At 43.3% G+C, this 12,500-nt stretch overlaps 1 protein-coding gene across 4 annotated transcripts in view; it reads left to right on the plus strand.

Annotated features, from left to right (window-relative positions):
• Nucleotides 1-3,226: 3,226 nt before the first annotated feature.
• ptprsa (protein tyrosine phosphatase receptor type Sa) overlaps nt 3,227-12,500 on the plus strand; it is a 254,365-nt gene continuing 245,091 nt past the window's right edge. For 2 of the 4 annotated variants that reach the window (XM_080770972.1, XM_080770975.1), the window contains exon 1: nt 4,049-4,558. The gene's annotated coding sequence lies outside the window, so the exon portion shown is untranslated. Of the gene's footprint in view, nt 3,246-4,048; nt 4,563-12,500 lie in introns of those variants that run through there. The other 2 variants (XM_080770974.1, XM_080770973.1) reach the window with 2 other exon arrangements.

The following is a 12,500-nucleotide window of genomic DNA, read 5'->3' on the forward strand; positions in this document are numbered from 1 at the left end:
CCTTCCATTTTAAACATGCAGCCTGCCTCGCTGCCTCTCATACAAAATGGACTTAGGAAGATTTGGTTTGATTGAAATACAGTTAAAGTTCTTCAAACGTCAAAATCATTCCATTCTGTTCTTCTCAGGACCTTGGAGATCTATAAGTTAGGGGTCATCATAATTTTCAAATTACCCCCAAAGCAGGACACTTAAATAAATTAACCGTACATAATGTACGTGCTCGAACACGCGCACAGTACGTACACTCGTACAGTATACGCACCATAGGCGGGACTTTTATGAACAATTATTAGGTATGCCTATTGCCTAGCATACTTTAGTGACTGAGTGCACCTTTCAATGGGGGGCACACGTAGGTCCGACTACATACTTTTAGTCCGACTACGTGGTAATTCCCGCAACACCTATACTATCAGCTCCCAGTACTTACCACGCAACTGCTGCACCCAAGCCCAAGTACTCATACCCTGTTGGTGGGTGCCTGGGATCGAACCAATGACCTTGTGGTCCAAAGTGGTGAGTGAGCTACCTGAACACTTTTATTATTGTGGTGAAAATACGGTGAAAGCCGAGTTTGTGTTTTACAGATACTGTATTTGTCAGACTAGTCTGGACACCCAGCTTGAAACCAGGACAAACCGGGCGGGGATGTCTGGTCTCATTATTCTATTTGGAATCAGTAAATTAATGAAGGGGCTAAAAATAATCAACCTAACAAAACCTAATGAATCCAGTCTCAGCCAATATGTAAAGCCTGATTACACTTGCCGCGGACAGCGGGCGCGACGTGCTGGCTGTGAATATACTACAATTTGGGTGTCTGCAGGCGCGCACGTGTTCAAGAGCGACACACAGCCTGCGCTCAATACAAGGCACAATCTAATGAGAAAGAGGTGGTCTACTGTCCTAGTTCTACTTTACCTTGCAGCAATAATTTCTGTTCATTCCTGTTATTCTCCAAAGAACTCACATTCTAATAAATTACTTTTTTTTAAATCTCTTTTTTTCTTTTCAGGTTTTTCATTTTGTTCCGTTTCCATTCCATTTGACACAGCCTGAATAATTTAAACAATTTATTTAAACAATTTATTTAGAGTACAACGTTTCGGTCACTCTGACCTTTATCAGGCATGGCTGATATTGTTTTCTTCCAACTTCATTACTCTGAGACGCAACTGTCCAAAAGGACACTTCCAAAGCCTGCCACTGGATATCACTTCAATTTCAAGTCATTTATTTTCACATAATATCGCAAGGTGGGGGCCAACAGCATCTATCAGATTTTCTCATTTGTTTTTTAAAACATGGCAAAAGTTGTTACAGTAGGGCAGGCCATTGGTTCTCAAAGAGGGGGGGCAAAATTAGTTAGCAAGAGTCGGAAGCAAAAGTAGTTAGCATAGCATCACAATCATCCTATAACCACCAGATATACAAACTCACAGCTTCTAGCTTGTACATCTACTATTTTTGCAAATATTTGAAAACTAACAATTCTTCAACAAGTCAGGGCGGGGGGCAGTTGAAGTTATTATTTTGGGGGTTTGCATCCTTAAAAGGTTGAGAACCACTGTCCTAATGCATGAATGTATACTGATTTAGGCCATGTTCCTCAAGTTAGTTTGTCAGTCAGTCCGTGACGTGAAAAAGCTTTGAAAACAGCTGGCCCATGGCCAGTCCCTTTGTTAGAGTGTGTAGATGCTTTGTTTCACAACAGATGACCCACGTTAAAATCCAGGTGGTCACAGGCCTTTAATGAGACCTTCTCACTACAAAGCCACCATTAACCAGTTGAATGCTAGGCTAGAGTCCCTATTCTGGGCCACACCATCCATCCATCCATCTTCAACCGCTTTTCCGTAGTCAGGTTACAGGGGCAACAGCTCTGGGCCAAACATTCTATGAAATTAGCCTAGAAGATCTACCAATCTGTGAACTCGATTGGATAAAGTTGAGATGTATTACCGTTATTATTAATGTGTATACATGCAAATGTCAGAACAGGTCAGCTCCATTTATGGAGATCTAAGGGTTTGAGCCAGTCAGATGTAGAGTAGCTGGCCGGTTCCATATGCAGATCTAGGTGATTTTTCTTCTCCAGGGTTTGATGTGGTCAGGGTCGTGAGCTCCATACGGAGACGGCCATATATGGTGGCGTGACCATACCGTATATGGAGGTGTGACACGAGGCATGACACGACAGAAATGCACATGGTCATGTAAACTGTGATTTACGGTCGCAATTCCATATTTAAGACAGTGGTGTTGAGAGATTACCACTTACAGGTAACAGGTATTGTATTCTTTAGTTTTTTTTCCATAATTTCTCACAGGCTACACAGCATCATGCCTGTATAGTAGCCTATATAGGGCTGAAATGGTTAATGTAAATATTAATAATGCATATTATTAATATGCATTATTAATATTAATATTAATAAGCTAATATTGATATATGATATTTGCTTTTGAGCCTAGTGGAGTAGAATTGAAATGTATTGACATTTTGAAATATACTCAAGTAAAATAAAAAATACCTAACACATAAGTATACTAACTATAATACTTGGAGTAGCCTACATGATTGTAGTTAGCCATTAGCCAACTTAGCCTATACAGTAGCCTAGACTTTTATTTTTTTTATTTTTTATAAAGTATATTTATTGTTTTTTTTTTTTAAAGACAAACAGACATTATACAACAAGAACATACCGGTAATAACAAATAAAAGAAAACAAAACAAAAACAAAAACAGCTCAGGCACAACACTATTATAAATAAAAAAATTGAATATACAAAGACATGACAAGGATTAACCTACAGTAGGCCTGGCTGTATGTAGGTTTGCACAGCTTACATCCGGGTGTCCTTTGCTGAATAGAATGGTCGCAGCCAGGTGACGCTCATAGGCTCTGGCTCCGCGCGCGCCTTTTCATTTCCGCACAATGGCTGGACGCCACGGACATGGATGTTTTCTGTTTCTTAAGATATTCAAACTTATCTTACGGGGAAAATTGAAAAAAGGAGCTGAGTTATTGTGTTGCTGTCCGTCCAGTAAAACACCGGAACGTTCTTAATTGACAATTCCCTCCCTCACAACTTAAATCAACACAACGAGCTGCAGCTGTTGCTGTCTTTCTCCTTGGCTCTTCACATTGGAAATGACAGACTTGTCACTTGTGAAAGAGGACTTTTACATCGGAGAAGGTGCATGATTCAGCATGGACTTTTGTCTACAAATAAACGTAAGTGCCACTAGGCCTATAGCTATTCATTTATCAGTTTATTTGCCTTTTAAAGTCAACTTGTAGCTAATGGTGGGAACCGTGGGATCATCATGGCCTGGCGCAATTATTTCACTTTTTCTGCTGTCGTGTCGTGCCTACTACACCAGCTGTCACCTGTGTCTCTCAATTTTCATCTCTCTCTCTCCCTCCCTCCCTGTTTCTCCCTCCCTGGCCGTGAGCACATTATAATCTGCATTTGCTTATGGACTAGCTAGCTACTATAAACTGTAGACTCGACGGTAGGCCCTGGCCCACCATGTGATCCATAAATACTTGCATTATGAACTTGGGGCTGCTGTCTGCTGCTGCCTCACATAATGCAACAGATTCTAGAGACCAGTGGTCCTCAAATACAGCTACAGTAGCCTATATACTACTATCCATCTATGAGAAAAGAGCTGTAGGAGCAGCCGGCAGCCGCTGCTTTATACAGCTCTCAGCTCTGAGTCTCAGCAGACTCACCGGTTTCAAATAACTGTCCGACCCCCGAACTCTCTCTTACCAACCATCCACCGTTCTACCACCACACACGGTCACGTGAGCACCGAGGGGGCGTGCGTTCTTTCTCCCTCTTTTCTTTTTTGAGCAACTAGAAGGAGAGAGGGGGGGTGCACTGCGTGTGTGTGTCTGTGTGTGTGCGTCTGCCCAGTCCCCCCCCCCAAAGCAGTGTGTGTGTGTGTGTGTGTGTGTGTGTGTGTGAGAGATGTGTGTCCTTTGCAGTCTCTCACTCTCTCTCAGTCCCCCCGGTCCTCCTCCATACAGAGGCGGTGGGATTTTTTTGTCCTGTCTGTCTGGTTGGTTGTGGGACGCGGAGATAACGGGACGAGAACATAAACACAACACATTATATATATTTTTTCACTCTGATTAATTACAAGCAGCAGCAGCAGGTCGGCGTGCGCGTGGCGTCTGTCTGTCACGTACGCTCGCGCGAGGAGCGATTATAACGGTGGAGAAGGGGGAGAAAAAAAAATCCAACAACGGAATACTACAACGAAACGGGAACGGGCTGGAGAGGGAATATAAAATAATGCTCGTTTTTGTTTTAAAGTAACGCCTCGTTTTCCTTAAAGGCTTTTCAATGCATCGCCGCCGGGACATTATTATTGCATTGGATTACAAAGTAATGTTTCTGGATATACTCGGATACTGCTGCTGAAGAATATAGAGTAACTTTATACTACTGGAGGGAAATGGACACAATCCACCGTTAGACTACCGCTGGGGGACCGAGGTGGATTTAAATACTATTCACTGGAAACAACTTAACAGTAAGTTTACTCTGCAGTATGTTTTACCTTGCTCATTGTGTTGTGTATGTTTGTGGAGTAGGCCTATGTGGACAAAAATATGGTTTAACTTCATTCTGATTGATTTTAAACGCGTTTAGCTAAAATAAAATAAAAGTTAAGCTTGTGAGGGAATAGTATATCACATGAAGACAACGTAAAGACGAACAAACATAACATACAGGAGTAGGCCTATATATCAAAAATAAAAACCTGTAGCTTGAAGAAGTGAGGCTTTTCTTTCTCTCCAATCTTTAGATGAAAAATTTACGATTACAATTTAGGCATTTAGCAGACGCTCTTAATTCCAGAGCGACGTACATTAAATACACAGGCTAAGGTTAGTCACATTCTTGTTGTAAAATTGAGCCTTAAACGAGTTAAGAACTATGTTCTTTTATGTTTATAGCTTGTTGGTTTGAAGGTTGGCACCACCACCGAACCGTTAGACACTCCAACTGGTCTTTGTTCAGTGCCAACGGCATGAACCCCAAACAACCAAAGCCAGCCCTTCATTCCTATTAAAGCTGTATTCCTGTATTTGAATCCCGTTTTTAAATGAGCCTATGTTGTAGTAAAGGCTCTCATTACTCAAACTTGTTGTAAAAAATGTACCCGTAAGGGTCCATTTGGTTCCATTTGGACACTCAGCGTTACATATACCATGTTTAAGGGACCATTTGGACCCCCTGAGAGTCCCCTCCTGGACCACATGTTGAGAACCACTGGTAGGCTACAAGTCTAGTGAGGTCTGGTTTTTATGTTCTGCTTTATTATTTCACTCTGTCTGCAGTCTATCTATGATCTGTTCCCATTGTCTTTTGATTTATTCCCCCACTTATTTAACCACTGGTTGGTGTGATTACATTACGAGCATTTAATGACCGTTTGATACAATATTTAGGCTATGGATATCAAAAAAGGAACGGCTCTGAAATATTCCAGTAGATAAACACTCCTTGGGGCTGTATTATTTATAGCAGAATAGAGTGTCTGTGTGTGTGTGTGTGTGTGTGTGTGTGTGTGTGCGCGTGTGTCTAATTCGTGTTGTCTTGGAAAGTTGTTTTGGGGGGCAACCGCTCCAGTTGGATCCCCCTAGGCGTCAGCAGGGATTTGTGTAGCCGCCGTGCTACTGTAAAAAGTAAAAAGTGAGTCCAATTGGAATTGCAATGCTTCTTAATTTTCAGTCGAACATTTAAGGATACAGCCTTCCCTTACCCTTGCAGGCTTTTGCAGCAGTTACAGATATGTGGCATCCAAAAAGGAGGCTTAGTGATGCATTTAATTTGCGGGGTTAGGCTATGGTAGGGGAAAAAGGGAGACAATTTGTCTGTGGCAAATGACAAGAAAAATAATGTGTTTGAGAACGGCTGTAAGGCAATGACACAGAGAGAGAGAGAGAGAGAGAGAGAGAGAGAGAGAGAGGGAAATCCTTTGCTGACATTGGAAGGTATTTTAAGGGTGTCCCCCTTCCTCTGTTTCAATAGACCTTTTCACACTTGACACATTTCTAAATGTGTAAAGGTTTGATTTCCTCTTGCAGTGTTTGTGAATATCGGTAGTAGATGACACATTAGAAGACATAAATACACTTGTGGACCAAAGCTGTTGTTGCTTGGCAACGCAATTATACCACCACTGACCTGTCCTTGTGTATTCAATCAACACCTGCTCGAATGAATAAATAAAAACATTTAGCTAAAACGTGGCCAAGAGGGCCACATGTTGATTGTCTGCGTCCTTCAAAGAGTAAATTGGACAAACCCCTCGGCATACCAAGAGCCCCGGTGTCACAAGCCACCTTAAGGATGCCTTAATCTCACTTTAATTGGATAATTTATCACCCCTGATCGCTGTCAGCGGCTGGAGAGAAAAATCAAGGAGAAGTGCTGTGGTAGACAGGAGTGAGCTCACCGTGACCACACACTGACTGCGTGTCACAGCGTCAAGACAGAGGGCCCCATTTATTTTGCACTTTCTCCAGAGGAAAATTGCAAATCGATGGCGTTTGTGATGTGAGTGACAAGCTTGTAAGCAGCCATAATGAATGTGGGGGATTGAGGCCTCCAGATTGTAGCCTTAGGGGGAAGCTTTGGTGATGAAAACATTAAATCCCTGAAAAGTTTTATTGGATGAAAACTTGTTATATAAAGTACACGCCCCGTTTCCTTTGTACATCTGAAAGAGGAATGAGTTGATTGGATGTTTGTAGTGTGTGTGTGCGTGTGTGTGTGTGTGTGTGTGTGTGTGTGTGTGTGTTTCTCACTTGCAATTGAGAGAGAGAGAGAGAGAGAGGGGAATTAATACTGCTGGCTCAACTGACTGTCAAGCTATTCAAAGTAATTTTCACCCGAAGGCACTTGAAACATAGCTGCCTCTAAAGTTATCTTTTATGTAGTGCATTACAGTGCTTTAGCCTCCCTGTCATTAAGTGCACTTGCTGTGCTACAAGCGACGTACTTTCTTTCTGTACGTCGTTCCTCCTTTTTAAGATTATTTCCGAAGGTCGGCATCTCACCAAACCCTTGTTGTGCACTGTGCAGCCATTACTTTAGTTTTGTGTTTTAGTTGAAAATGGATGCACCAGTCTGTTTGTCATTCACATTTCGTTTGCAAACAGAAGGCATTTACTTAAGGATGTGGCTCTTGTCCAACACACACCCGTCCCTGTAGCATCCACAGAAGTGAAGTGTATATAAAAAAATGATAGCAGACAAGCCTATCAATCAGCGAAGAGCACAAATCCATCATCCTTATTATTTCATAGAGGCGTGTTGAGATCTGCGGTATAGTGTACCGTGCCAGTCGTTTCTCTTACCGCCCCCCGCTGCCAAAAACCGAGACTCATGAGCGTTTTTAGCTTTTCAGGAGCGCTTTGCAATTAGTCCTATTGCTCTCGAGCATTGGACAAAACGATTGCTGCTTCAAAGTCAGTGTTATCAGTGAGAGAGAGAGAGACTGCCTTTTTCCTTTTTCTTTCTTTACCCCAGGTAGATAATTGTGTTTATTTGTCTGCTCTGAGACGGAGCATTCTGATGATGCCAGGCAGGCGGCAATTAGTGTGCTTATGAAAACACTGGGAGCGCTTTCTCAGTTTGATGCCTATAGAAACCCTAGATAACCCGCTACAGCGTTGGGAAAGATTTTTAAACTTGACGGATAGGACGGTGCGGAATGCTGTGCCGTGGTGGCAGGCAACTAACACCGTGTCACCTGTCACCATTGTACAACATTATAATAAGGACTGGTTACTGGTCAGACTAATCAGATTTAGCCAATAAAAAGAAAAACTCATCTGTGTTCATTTGTAGATATAAAAGAAAAAATATAATACGCTACGTATATAGTGCATTACAAAAAACGTGTTTCTCGATCATTCAGTGACAAACAGTGTATTAACCTTGACAATGATTTATTATTTGTGGATGAAACGTGTGTGTGTGTGTGTGTGTGTGTGTGTGTGTGTGTGTGTGTGTGTGCGCGTGTGCGTGCGTGCGCGCACTGTAGGGAGGCTATTGCGACCGTTGCTTTGCCGCAGACTTTCAGGCCAGAGTCCAAGTCCGTTCCCTCCAACAGACCTGTCGCTCCGAGGCGAGAAAACAGCCACAACACCGCCCACTTTTACATAAGGAAATAACTAAAAAAAGGCTTATTCTGTTTAAGCACTGGCCTCCCTCTGAGCCGTAAAGGTCAGGACCTACAGAACAAGCAGATGAGCAATAGGTTTAGGCCTCGGGGTGGATAAGACGCAGGTGGAGACCTGATAAGATGCAGGGGTGGCTGTGAACTGGACAGATTGATCTTTCTCTGGCCATGAACTGAAAGTCTCTCTCTCTCTCTCTCTCTCTCTCTGTGTCTGGAGCTCATCATAGCTGGGCCATCTGCCCCTGGCCGCAGACAGACACACCGGTCCCTCAGTGACTGAGCGCTCTATGTCTTTTTGTCTGCTTTTCCATCTATCTTTCCTTTCGTGTTTGGCTTTTTTGGTCTCTTTTATTTTCTCGACTGTGTTCTGTCTGTCTGTCTGTCTTGGGACTGGAGAACGGACACCTCATCTGTCCCCTCGGTTTCTCTCACTTTCTCTCTGTCTGCTAATTGTTCCCAAACAACCAATGGCAGAGGGGGCAGATGGATAATGCACTGCCCCATCCCCCCTCCCTATACACACGCAAGGTTGCACGTGCGCGCACACACACGAGCGCACACACGCACGCATGCGTAAATCCATGGGGAGCATGATCAACATTCAACACCCTGCACCACCCGCCTGGTACAGAGTGTTATGATTCCAATGATGGAGTCATTATACTCACCATCAATCTTTGAGAACATGTCCGTGATTAATTGGTATGATTGGCACGCAGGTGTAGGTAATCACACATGTGTATGCCGTGTACAGCACACAGTGATAATACAAATCACTCTCACACACACACACACACACACCATGTTCCCCATCTCTTTAATGGTTATGGCGTTATTGTGAAGGTTTCATGGTGAAGGATAATCAACACCCTTTCTAGTCGATGTGAGAGGTTCTCTCTCTCTCTCTCTCTCTCTCTCTCTCTCTCTCTCTCTCTCTCCCCCCCTGAGTTTCTCTCTCCAATGTCTCTATTTCCCAGTCCTCCAGATGGGCAGTATTTGAAATGCATGTATTTGACATTTCCTGTATTTGAAAATACAGAAAATGCATATTTTCTGTATTTTCAAATACATTTGCAATGTGTTATGAATAAAATAAATTAATATTTAAATTTGTATGTATTTGAAATACTGCCCATCTCTGCCCACCTCTCTCTCTCTCTCTCTCTCTCTCTCTCTCTCTCTCTCTCTCTCTCTCTCTCTCTCTCTCTCTCTCTCTCTCCTCTCTTCTTCTCCTCTCTCCTGTTTGGTGCCACTGGGCTTGTCTCCAGCTTGTTGAGAGCGATTACCAGCTGGCGTCGCCAGATTGAAGAATGGACTGGCCCCCTGGGGCCCTTCCTCCCTCCTCCTCCTCCTCCTCCTCTCAACCCAGCTCTGGCAGGAAGGGGGGGGGGGGGGGGTTTGACCCCCTAGGACGTTTAACCCGTGACCCCATTGATGTGTCTGAGAGGCCGCAGATGAACAGGTTGCGGTCGGACCCATGCCGTTGGGCTGCGTTCTGCGCCCTGTTGAGCTATACATCTGTAGGATGTCTGGCTCGGGGAGTAGGCAGAAGGGTGCGTGTGTGTGTGTGTGTGTGCGTGTGTATGTGTTGTGTGGGGGAAGGGTCTGGAGGATAAAACTATTCTGTAGCTAAAACGTCAATGATCAATTTGCAACGTTGCTGGTTGTATTGACATGTATTTGACTCATGCCTGTTTAACCACGTCCAACCTGGAGTCCCTATTTTGGACATTTGGACGTCGTTATAGGCTAAACAAAGACCTGTAAGCTATTAGTCAGTAGTGCCAAGTGGTCTGGAGTTTGAACTGAAGCCTCTGTGTGTCATCCTACCACCCAGAATGAAAAGAAAAGCTAGTGTTGTATAGTACTCGAGTCTGTAGTGTACATTTTCATTTATTCGGTCAAGTCTTGGTCTCGCCCACAATTTGACTCTGTCTCGCACCGAGGGACTCTGGACTCTTCCCCCACAGAGTTCACTCGAGTCACGAATCACTACAATGACTTAAATGAAATCATTTTATTATACCCATATTATAAGGAGTGACATTATCATTATAAGAGAGCTGTCTGGTGCTAATAGACAGCTATCTCGCTAAGTAACAGAGTGCAGCTGACGTGCCTGTCTCATCTCGCAGTGTTCTATGTACCTGTCAAATAATAGAAAAAATATATATATATCTGGTTTCGACTCGGTCTCGCCTCCCATCTGTCTTGGTTTCAGACTTGGATTCCTCCCCGGGGTGCATACTTAGTTTAGACTAGTCATTGGTTAGACATGGGTTAAGGTTAGGTTTAGGTGTGCTGCCCCGTGGGAGGTTAGGGTTAGGGTGAGGGTTTGAGATAGGTTGTAGTTGTAGGACTAATGACTGGTCTAAACCAAATACTGTCTAAAATAAGTACTGCTCCCCTCGACCCCCTCCCACACTTGGTCTTGACTCGGACAATATCGTATTTTTTAATAATGTTTTACCATTTTGTTGCTCAGTAGCTAAAATTCCGTCTGTGTATACCTTTTTTCCCCCTCCTTGTCCAAACAAGGCACCACAGTCGAGAGATTGTTTTTCCACCGTTGATTTTGCTGAAGTGCACTCATAGAAACATCAATATTTCCTGACAGACAAAACAATGTGGTCCAAGAATACACTGACGGCAGCAGGGCTACCGTTGACCTTTTCAGAGTATGGAATAACACTGTGTAAGTAATGCCAGCAGGTGAACTGAACACACACACACACACACACACACACACACACACACACACCATGTAGTCATATATGGAGGAGGACGCTCCTTTACAGTAGACGTTGTTATCATGTAACATGTGGTGGAATACGAGCAGCTTGAAGTTATTTGTGAAAAAATGGTCAAAGAGGGACAGGATGAGAGCAAAAACATAGCTGTGCATAACATGCGCACACACATGCATGTGTACACACACAATGCAGTGTGTATCGTTCATTAATATTTCATGGTATTCAGATGATGTGCTTTCCCTGCTGAGCTGCAGCACAACCACAGATCAAATTGCAATTCCTATGTCGCCAATATTACAGGTGACAGCACAGAAATAGACACTCCGGTCCGTATAGCAAGACTGAGGATACATGTACGGTCGGCCTGGGGCCTGAGCATCAAGACAAGAGATGTACGCACGCTGGAGTGATGGTTTATTATTATATTTTATATAGAGCAGAACAAGGTGACTGTATGTGTATAGTGTGTGTGTGTGTGTGTATATATATATATATATATATATATATATATATATATATATATATATTATACACACACACCCCGTAGTAACAAACAGAATAATTTATGTGTATTTCATTGGCAAAAACAAGACGTTTGGCTTTCATAATAATAACCGTAGAGTTTACAATTCTGTGGGCGACGACCACAAAAGTCAAGTTTCTTGTACTCCCACTCATACATACTGTATACGGTATAGAATTATATTGGGCAGAACGAGTTGACGATGTACACTATACTGTGTGTAGTAGTAACGGGGACAGACGGATGTGTGTGTTTAGATTGAAAAAGAAAAACGTGTCACTTTTTGAGTTTCATAATAATACCCGTTGAGTTTTTCCTTTTTGCCATTCTGTGGGCGCGACCACAAAAGTCAAGTTTCTTGTACACCCACTCGAGCAACACGCCGACTCAAATGCGCGAAACAAGCAAGTCTTTCTAAGAAGAAGGAAGGGCACGGGGATAATAAATAAGAGCCGAAGCGGCCAGGAAAGCACTATCTCAGCAAAGTATCACACGCTACCCCTTAAGTAATTACCTTCTCTGCTCACTTCACTGGCTTGCTTTATTCTTGAGCCTCGGAGCGCTGGTGACTCCATAATATGGTTTTAAATGCCAGAGTTTGACCTTAGTTAGCATATGAGGCATAGCTGAGGCACAGCTGATCTCTCTCCTGTCAGATTTAGCATTTTGGGGGTGGTGGGTGTATTTACATAGAGGACCCCCACAGGCGCTGGCATGGTAAACAACGCCGCGCTAACCCTGGGACTCCTGTTGAACCTCTTAATGCAGGCTATGTAATGATCTCTTCTATAATGTATGCTATGTAATGGTCTCTCTTTTCTATTGAAGTTGCACCCTATGAGACTGTCCTGTTCTAACGTGGGCCTCCTGGCTCCTGCAGCGCAAAGAGCACAATTATTTGTTTTGTTTGTTTGTGTATTTACTACTGAGCTAATAGGGGGCTGCCTGCTTGCTCTGGGGGTAAATTGAATTTGGACAACTCATTTAGACCTGAGGATGATTC

This window comes from Protomyctophum bolini, assembly GCF_963924005.1.
Source record: "Protomyctophum bolini genome assembly, chromosome: 8".
NCBI classification, from domain to species: domain Eukaryota; kingdom Metazoa; phylum Chordata; class Actinopteri; order Myctophiformes; family Myctophidae; genus Protomyctophum; species Protomyctophum bolini.